Source organism: Halichoeres trimaculatus, unplaced genomic scaffold (genome assembly GCF_033239565.1).
Source record: "Halichoeres trimaculatus isolate MK-OKI-2021-1 unplaced genomic scaffold, fHalTri1.1 fHalTri1_scaffold_21, whole genome shotgun sequence".
NCBI lineage: Eukaryota > Metazoa > Chordata > Actinopteri > Labriformes > Labridae > Halichoeres > Halichoeres trimaculatus.
Window position 1 is genome coordinate 17,111,598 of NW_027437199.1, and position 10,563 is coordinate 17,122,160.

The window sequence follows — 10,563 nt, forward strand, 5'->3', positions numbered from 1 at the left end:
GTGTTGTCATAGAGACCTGCCGCACATGAATCAAGTCTTGCTTGACCCAGTTGGGAAGCTAAAAAGTAGCTATGAAGAACCATTTTTAAATAACCTACATTGCCACTGATAATCTAATTTTAAAGTGTGGGTTACGATCAGGCATTTATACAACGGAGACTTTTTCAAGATCACTTTCAAACTCCTCACAGTCCTTTTAACGCTGATGGTCAAAGACATGGTCCAGTGACATTTGAGGGAGAGGGACAAATCAAATACCATTGCTCATTTGAAAATTAGACACAAGGGACTCTAATTTTGTAGACCAGGCGCAAGCGCAGGCCTACCTGCCCTGCGCCGGCCCTTGCCGCGCAGACAGGGCGTGACTGGCGCACTTTGCAAGTTTCCTGCAGTGCCAAGAGAGGCGCAGTCAAGGCGCAGAGGAGTGCAGAGCTGCGCGTCCACGCCTCCCTCCGCGCAAATGGCAGAGAGGGAGGAGAAAAGCCGTGAGTGGGTTTAACACAGCTGAGCGCTGTCTTCACCAATTCAATGAGCGCCTCTCCTCGCCTTTAAATGCCCTGCGGCCGAGGCGCAGCGTCTGATTGGTGATCCCCAGCACCGCGGAAACAGTGTGCTGGTAAGACCTGGTAGCGGAGACGGTCAGAGTCGCTGACAGACTGTTTTGTTTTGAAAGTAAACCAAATGTTTTACTGTAGTTTGAGTGCTCGACTTCCCGTCATGCTCAGTCTGCTCTGTGCATACTGATGTATCGTTAACTCATGCATCTGGCAAAAAGAGAATTTTTGAGTATCTGATCTACTTGGCTGAGACGCCAATGGAACCCAAAGAAGCAGAGCCAGTGTGAGTTAACACATTGACTTGAACTAAAATCAGACTCAGTGCCGTGACAAAGCCGAGGCAGATCAAACATTTTTTGGTACAAACACTGTGTTTGCTACATTCATCTAAAGCTGCGTTTTCACCAAGCAGTCCGGGACGGTTTGGTACAGTTAAGTCTGATCCCGTATGCATTTCCACAGCAAACTGTGCCCTCTCGTGGTGGGCGACGTGTAAGCCGGATGCCGGAAGCCGCAGCTGTTAAACAATAGCGTGACGCTGTAGCAGCTTACCCCGCTATTAAATCCAACAAAGAAGAAAAACGCGACACAGTAAACAAAGAGCGTGGATGGAAGACGTGCAGCATTTCATCCTCTCTGTGATTGGCATGTAACTCTCTGTTACAAAGTGCAATCAAGCTTTGTTTCAGAGAAGTCTGTGTGCTGCCGGGAGAAATGCAGCCGCTGTCGGGGTAAGTGACGATTCTTTTGACCAATCAACCGTCTGCAGTGCGTTGCTCCACCTTCCGAGAGCGGATCGGTTTAGTCTGGCACCCATACGAAAGGGTCCCAAAAAACTAGGTTGGCTCGTCTCGGTTTTTAGGGATCTGTCCCGGGATGAGTCAGTGGAAACGCTGCAAAAAGCGCGCCGTACCGAGACGAACCGAACCAGTCTGCTTGGTGGATACCCGGCTTAAGATCTTCTTTGAACCAACTACAGAGAACCTGAAGAGTCTCGTGGAAGTAAGATGGTCTACTGCTGAAAAATGATTGATTGTTCTCTTTCACCGTGTGTTCATGAGCAATCCATAGCTCATGAAACGCTGTTGTCTGAGTGATGTATTGGTTTGGCTCCATGCCACGTACATACTGAAGATATCATCTCCACGTCAGGACGTGATAATGATGATAGATCAAAATGACAGTTTTACACATATTAGCTAAACTGCAACACAAATGATTTCTTCAGGATTTACATTAAGATTTATTTATTTTTTTAGTCCTCAAAGAACAGTCTATGAATCTTGCATGGAGAAAAGCAGAACAGTTAAAATGTGAGTCATTTTTAATTAAGTGAACAGCCTATTTACACATGGGGCTCATAAGTGTCTGTGAAAGATAAAGATTTTAGCATCGTGGAGTAACCATGCATCCTGTAACTTCAGTCCTACCAGGGGTAAGACATGGAGTATGGTTCAGACACTGGAAAGCATAACGCTGATAAGGGAAAGATAGCATCAGCTCCAGTCTATTGTGAGCCACAGGAAATTAATCCGAGATGCAGGCTGGGCAAACAAACCACCCATACACGTTATGACTCATGCTCACAAACCCTCAGATGCAAAGAAAGAACACTGATGTTGTGCAAATGAAAACACATGCCGCACACTTATTTAATCACCCTGCTCCTGCTGCTGCTGCCCACTTTGTGAATATAAGAAATGTGTTGATGAGATTTGACAATTAGCACAAAGGACAAAAAGAGGCTCAACTAATTCTGTTTAATGGGGGAGAAGTAAGAGAGGAACTCCTACAGGCTTGGCTTGTAAAAAGGAATGTGCTCGTTCAGATGTAATGCAGAGATTCTGACACCTTCACTTTCTAAATAATTCCCCTATTTAAGAACAACTTCTCAGAGATGTTGATGCATAACTTTTCAGAGGTTATCCAGCCTGGAGAGTGATCCTGCATAAAGCAACATTCTACCTGAGGCTTGTATGATGATATGATTTTGGTTATCTGGCTTTACAAACCAAAACAAAGCAGATAAGGCTGAATCTGTCACACAGTGCTGATGATCAAGCTGACAAATCTGCACTTGGTTTGGGTAAACAGTTCATGATTGAAGGGCGTTTCTTGCAACATCTATGAATAAGACAAATATGAGTTTGAACCATTGGCTCTTGGGACCCTTTTTAGGGATGCAGAAGCAAAAAAAATACCCCAGAAAATAATTATAGAGGGACATGAACAACCATTTTTTAAATCCAGCTAATATCTTTAGTCTATGCAAATTAAATTGTAGTAAATATGGATGGGCATTGATATACAGTTCCTCTTAAGATCTGACTGGAAATTAGGGATGCACCAATATGAAAATTTTGGCCGATACTGATATCTGATATCAATACTGCTATTATGGCCAATGACCGATATTTTCTAATACCAATATTGGAAAAAAACAAACAAACAAACAAAAACATTCTGAGATGATGTGTCGAGGTAGTTCAGAGAGAGAGCGACGTGATCGTTAGAAAAGACGACCATGGAGAGGATCAAAGGATGCAGCGCTTGAGATAAACGTGATCGAAAAAATAAATTTTGTCTGTTTTTTGGATCAAAAGCATGAAGAGAGACATAAAAGAAAAGAGTCCACTCTTCTTAGGTAGTTTTGGTGTTTACAAAATCAGAGAAAACAATATTATTTGGGTCTTGAAAGACCGTTCAAGTTGCTCTGAAAATGGCCGACAGCTAATGAGTAAATATCGTCCCACATTTACACATCGGCCAATACCGATATATTGTATAACCCTACTAGAAACGGTTAGATCCACTGACATCATTCGCTTTTATTCTTAACGTGAAGCCGAAACTTCTGTTGAAATCTCGTGACATGCCACATCTCAATTACACTTGTCAGTCAGCAGCAGAATTTTCAAGACAATGGCGAAGCTTGGCTTCACTTTACCAAAAAGGATGCTGACATTGCAAAGTCGCATTTGTGCATCACTGTAATATTATGCAAAGATGGTAAAACCTCCAACACGTTTAAACATCTGACACACAACGTTAAATACCAAGAGTGTCATGCCTTTTTTTATTTACTTATAAACTAAATTAAATGTTTTGACATAGAGGATAAGTCTTCTTTTTGTACACAGATATTCACAGGAGTTGTTAAGGGAAGCGGGATCATGGCATTATAATAATGGCATTGGTATTCTGGATGCATGATATTATCAGTACGATATCGGTATCTTTTGATATTCGCTTGAAAGTAAAATATGGGATATTGGCCAACACACTGAATTCCACCAATATAATAAACCAATTAAAATAATGGGCTGAAGATGCATGTGTTTCTTGTTTTTTTTTTTGCACTTTTTGTGATGTTGTTTGCACAGTTTAGACTGAGAAGTCACATATTTGGTTCCTGTTTTAAGTTAAACTTAAGCAGCAGGCTATAGGGTACATGTATCTGACCAATTTAGGCACAGTTACCATTTACCAAAGTAAACCATTTTTTTCAATTTGGGTTTAACTGCCATACAGTTACACTTCTCACATGTTCTCTGTGAACAGAGGTCATATTTACTGACCGTCAATGATGAAATTGGCCAAATTTGCCCTGGTTGTGCGTATTGTTATTACTTTTACAGGAAGAGCTTCATCCAACTTTAGAGTACGATTTTTCTTTTTTGGGATTTTTTTTTCTTTTTAAAGCAATGGTTATAAATAAAAATACAGGTTTGAGCATTTATTTTTCCGATTTTGCACAAGTAATTAATATTACAAAACAAATGTGATACGTGTATGCACCATAATACAATACACTACTTGCAATACAGAAGAGAGTTGATAATGTCTGCAATTACATGCACAGAAAAAAATATCGGTATTGGTATCAGATATCGGCAAAAAAATCCAATATCGTGCATCCTTAAAATGTGGTATCAATAAAATCTTCTTGATCCCTAGTAATACATTAATAAGAAACTCAGTTAAATATATTCCTCTACTTAGGCCATACAGGAAAGAAGAGTCCTCTGGCTCAGTGTTCAGTGAACAAGTGGTCCATTGTTAACCTTGCAGAGCAGATGGACCTGCTTGATTCAGTTTCTGAACTCCTGCAGGTCCATCTTGTCAGGCTCCAATGACCAACGATTTCACTCGGCTAAATTCTGACCGGTCCAATCAGGGAAGAGAGGCGGGAGCTGTGGGAGCAGACGTGATGTCAGCAGACTTTCGTACTTGTCAGCGTTCCTTTGATTCTTAAGTTAAATTTATAAAAACGGAAGCTGTCGTCTAACGCCTTTTTCACAGCTGTTTCTCGTGATTCAGTAGTTGTTCATCTATTGTTTCTTAGAAGCATCGGCTCACATAAGCTACGTCATACCGTGGCTTGATGTGGATTAGTCCGTGGTGAGTGTGTTAATCAGAACAGTCGTCCAATCACCAGCTGCTGATTTTTTTTAAAGTCCCGCCTCTGAAAACAAATCGGAATAGCTGCTACCCAGATGGACTAGTGAAATATTTCCGTGGCAGATATATGAAACTGTTCGTCTGGCGTGTCAGGTTAGTCCATCGTAGGAACAAGAAACTCTGTATCACACTCTCTCTGGGCTCAGCCCTCCTTAAGTGTCTGACCCTGCAACGCCCCTGGTCTGAACTATAGTCCAGTGTAAAGGAGTATGGTGTGCAGCTGCCAAAAGCATGACAGACAGCTGACTGTGAGAGTGGATAAGTAAAGACTTATGACATCACTGCTTCATCATGTACAAGCAGATCTAACTGGATGTACATCTGTGTTATCTCTCTATATCAACATTTTCTTTTAGTTGTAGCTTTTGAAGCATTAAGAAATAGTAATCACCACCCAGTTTAAGTAAGTAAGTAGACTAACTTTCATATCTTATATCAGTACAGAGAGTTTCTGGCTCCATCTCGTCTGTTGAACGATGATGTAGGAAAAGAACACAAAGAGCTCTCATATCCGATACCTCCTGCTCCGAGCAGGTTTGGTACCACCTTTGTAGTCTGAAATTACAGAGTTAACCCTGAAGGTGTCTCGATAAATGCAGCTCCATCTTTCCACAGCAGGCTTCTAAACTTCAGTTTCTTACCTTAAAGCAACAAAACCAGAGACATCACTTTTTCGTGACTAGTTGAGATTATTTTGTTCTTCTGTGTATCCTGACATGCACACTACCAGACCTTTTTTTATATAATACTCTGAGCTGAATGGTGTTCATGGCTGCAGGGTGGTGCAGTAGCTACAAAGTTTCTAGTTCACATTTTTTAAATGTTGAGTTTGCATGTTCTCACTTTCTCCCTCCAGATACTCTGACTTTCTCCCACTGTCCTGACAAAGGTTCGCATCAGTGACTTTAAGTTATCTCAAAACACGAGTGTGACTTGTTATCTGTCCTGCCCTGGGACAAACACAAGGTGGGCCCCACTTTGCCCCCTTAACAAGTGTTGTTTTTTAATTTCACTTTTTGTACTAAATACATGAGACTGATAGACAAAAGTTTGGCCTCTGGAACAAATACAAAACAAAGGCATCAAAGATTGTGGTCATATGATAAAAACCAGCTTTGATATGTCAAAGCCTGTAGAGTCTGGACCTTTAAAAATGTCTCATGTTTACAACAGTCTGAGTGGAAGGAAGCAGCTCAGTTCCCTGACTCGCTCTTCCCGGAGGAGGGGCGGTGCAAAGAAATAGGGCTGTGGGCGGAACATGGAGGAAATCTTGGCGTCCCCTCCCCAAGACACTGCAAAACACACACAACTGATTTCATATCAACACTTTCATTAGCATCATTATCTTCAAGGGTTCTGTTTATTATGACAGTTCCAGTATATGTTTTTGTTTCCCATTCTTCAGTAAGTTTCCTCATCTGGTCCTCTCAGAGTGAATTTGCATCTGATCTGTCAGCTGACAGGGCATGGCATTTGACAATCCAGTGCTATGGCAGCACTGTGAGCATCAGTGTAGTGAAGTGCACAGATCTGAACTTTGGAAGAGGAAGGGGAGACTATTTAAAATAATGAAACACCACTAAAAGTCCCAATGGGAACACTGTGGCAACTTAATATCGACAACCACAGGAGCACTTAAAAGTCCCTGAGGGGGGATTACAGATACCACAGGAGGGAAATCATCTATTAAGTTAAAAAGGTCGCTGTGAGAGAATATTAGAGAAAGAAAAAGGCAATGATGTGGCTTTATAAAGCTGTCAGCAGCACATCTTCTGCCGGCTGCCACACAGTGAACAGATTGATAATCGCATTTGGCGGTACAGAGAAGCGACACAGCGTTATTAGCCAGATATTCCACGGAAAGCCTCTGGCTGTTAAGCTACAACTGCTTTATTGAACCAAATAAGACACAGCTTTGGTAAACAGGCTCGGAAAACAATGCAAAATGTGCTATAAGGGCTGCCTGGCTCCTATGCTCATGCCTCACAGCTGACCTGTACGTGCTGCACCTCAAAGCGGGCATGAAATTTTAATAATGTTTTTGTTAACGTAGCTACATTGAGAACATACATGGTACACATGTATATTTGACCGAGAACATTTCTACAAATACACACACTTACACAAAGACATTAAGGCCTGTGTAATAAAACATATGTGTGCACACTCACACTGCCAGCTAACTTCCAGTACTCACTGCGGCTGTGTTTACGTTGTTTCCTTCGGTTGTGAAATACGCTCCGTGCAAGAAAGGCCAGGAAAATATCCCCTCAGCTTTTTATCAGACCACGAGGTGACGTTTTCGTATCGTAGCAGACGGTCAGTCGAGGTGAAAGGCTCTTTTTTTTCGGGGACTGACTGTCTCCCCGTCTTGTGTCTGTCTCCCTGCCTCCGTCTATCTTTCCCTCCTTCCCGTCTCTGCCTGCTTCACCACTGGTAGCTCCCGTGACGTCACGACGGTGGCGCGCGCCCCCGAGACGTACCAATCCCCTCCTCACCCCCCTCCTCTCTGCCAGTTTGGTCGCGTGCATGATAATCCCAAACTTTTAAAGCCTCCGTGAAAAGGTGAGAAGTGCGTTTACATTTAGGCATAATTCCCAACAAGACATAAAATCCATTTCAAACGGTTTTATTTTCAAAGTATTTCACACATTTCCACTCTTATTATGTTTGTTTGCTTTACTGGGGGGGTGTATCACACATAGTCTACACGAACACACATTAATAACAACATACTGAACAGACAGTAATCAACATCATACCTTCCTATTATCCCTCATTTTCCACTTTAAAACCAAGAGCACACTGTAAACCACAAGCAATGGAGATAATTCAAGAAGAGGCCTGACAAATAGGTTAATGAATAAATAAATAAACATAAAATTGATATAAAGTAAGACACAAAGATAGGCCAGTGTAAACTCAAAAGGGAACCACGAAAAGATTCTAGAACTAAAGCAAAGGATTGACTGCACAATCACCCCCAGCAGCAACAGGCCAATTTAGTGAGCATTTTTTGGCCAGCATCCAAGAGTAATGGTTGGAGAAGAGACTGCAACTCATTCACCCATCTTCTGAAAAAAAGATGGGTGTATGTGACAATACCTGCAATATCTTCTATGCATTTGTAGCATAGTAGGTTTAATAATAGGTTTTTCTTAGGTATCACTCCAAAGATGTTAGAGAGTGGGTTGGGCCAAGAGATGTGTCACACAGAACAAGGACCAGAAGTTAACTGTGGAGGAGCAAGACCAGACCATGTGACGTAATAAAACTAGGTTACTGCATCAGGGGCAATTGAATTAACATGTGTCTCATACGAACACGGGGAGTTGGCATACCAGAGATGCATTTTATCCAGACGTCTTCAGAGATTATGATCTATAGATCCTGTTCCCAGTCCTTCCTGTAGTTCAATCATTGTGCAGATGTGTTTTATTGTGCAGTGTGAAGGGCAGGGCCAAACCCAGCTTTGTTGATTTGGGTGCCCTGGAGCACAGATTTATGTAAGGTTGTCACGATGTGTTCACACAGCCAGGAATAAACAACATATTTAAAGTTTCTTTTACTAATTTCGACTAATTTCTACTGTTCGAACTGTAGCTACTTTGACTTTTACGTTTGTTAAAAAATAGATTTCCTGTTTTGTTTGTATATTTCAAAACCACTGAATCCTGAATAAGTCTGGAAAAAATTCACATTTGCCACTGGTGAGTTGTAAACAGGTTATATGTAGAGCTTAGTGGAAAAAAGAAAAAAGAGGAGGAAGAGACAAAAAATAAAGACCAGGCAATTTATGAGTGTTTCAAACTCTAACAGGCTGGTCTTCAGTCAAACAGAAGTTATGCAGTTTTTCAAAATTTAAGCTCAGATATTTTTTTTGGGATTTAATTTTCATTCTAATATCCTAAACTCACAGCAAGATATCATCAATTAAGTAAATCAAAACCTTGATTTGTGTTACACCTGAAGAAACAGTGTGTTTTGACTAACAAGACAAATAGCAAAACACTGCAAGCAAAGAGTTTAAGATAACCGGATCTTTGATTCCTACCCTCATGGCATGATGATATGACAGTTTTCAGCAGAGTGTGGCAGTAGAAGCTGTAGTGATCATAACTTACTAATAAAAACCCCTAAATGATAAAAAAAAAAAGAAAGACCCCGAGTCATTTCAAACACAATTTTATCCAAATGTTTTAGATTCAAATCAATCTCAATTAATCACTTTCATCTTTCCCGTAGAACAATACCTGCAGATTGTTGCCGCATCAATGCGTTGGACATATGGCTTATTGACACCTGAGTCAGTGTGTGCCTGTTGAGTAAGTGACCTACATACAGTATATGTGACTGAATATATGGTAGATTTCATAACAGGTCACTCAGGCCTCCCAGGTCTGTCCCTCTGTCTGCCTCTGTCACACAATTACACATCATCCTAAAGAACTCTCTAATAGACATGACCAATTTCACACACACACACACACACACACACACACACACACACACACACACACACACACACACACACACACACACACACACAGTGTCACAGTTCCCTGGGCGCCATGCAGTCAGACAGCTGAGGTATAAATAGTGTGCTGGCTAAAGTTCCCCCAGAGAGAAACACTCCAGGGTCCACAGTGAACCAGCGCGCTTCTCCAAAACATCTCTGCTGACCTGGACAGTGAAATTTTTTGTCAGTCTGTCTTTTTTTGTTTTTCATTAGGTCAAAAAGAAAAAAAAATCTTATATGTCTCATCAGCAACATAATATCATTGTTGTAATTAAAGGAAGGAAACGGCAAGAAAGAGTTTCAGAAGAACTGATTACAAGGAAACCTTTTTATTAAGCTGTGAAGGATAACGGCTTTGAGTTACACTGATAACGTGCTATTTTAATTCACAATGTAAGATATACTTTAGGGAATCACAGCAGATGGATTTCTTTCAAGAAAAGCTTGAATTAAAAGAAAATTGCAAGTGAAAAATCAAAACATCATGGGACATGAAACTTGTATACTAAAATTCACAAAGGTCACTTACAAGAGGGATTAGAGGCATTTGTATCACCATAATTAAAAAAAAGCTGTGTTTGGGCTACACTGTGAAAAAAGGTTGCTGTATTTTACAGTAAATTACTGGAAGCAGCTGTAACTGTAAAAGTATTTACTGTATTATTACTGTATTAATGTATTTTTTTCCCCACACTCATTTGCTCTTCGCAATAACTTACTGGATATATTACAGTAAAATGCTGTTAATGATACATGAATCAGTTAAAGTGTGACTGTGACTGTGGAAATCTTGACAATTTTGTCTTTGAAAGAAATCTAAAAATATTTATTGTTTTTAGCAGACAGTCAAATATAAAACATATTCTTTTCTTTTTTTAACATTTAAACAGAGAAAAACCCACATGAGTACACAGCAATGAATAATGATTAAACAATGCTGCCACCTCCTGCTTAAATATGAGCACTGCACTAAATATGTAAATACAGATTAACTGAGCAACCTTTCCTCCAGATTTAAATATGTGT

At 40.6% G+C, this 10,563-nt stretch overlaps 1 protein-coding gene across 9 annotated transcripts in view; it reads right to left on the bottom strand.

The window, feature by feature from the left end:
* The window catches only part of LOC141810375 (ELKS/Rab6-interacting/CAST family member 1-like), a 181,759-nt gene extending 174,310 nt beyond the window's left edge, over positions 1-7,449 (bottom strand). For all 9 annotated transcript variants that reach the window (XR_012600089.1, XR_012600088.1, XR_012600087.1 and 6 more), the window contains exon 1: positions 7,216-7,449. The gene's annotated coding sequence lies outside the window, so the exon portion shown is untranslated. The remainder of the gene's footprint in view (positions 1-7,215) is intronic.
* Between the last annotated feature and the right edge of the window lie 3,114 nt (positions 7,450-10,563).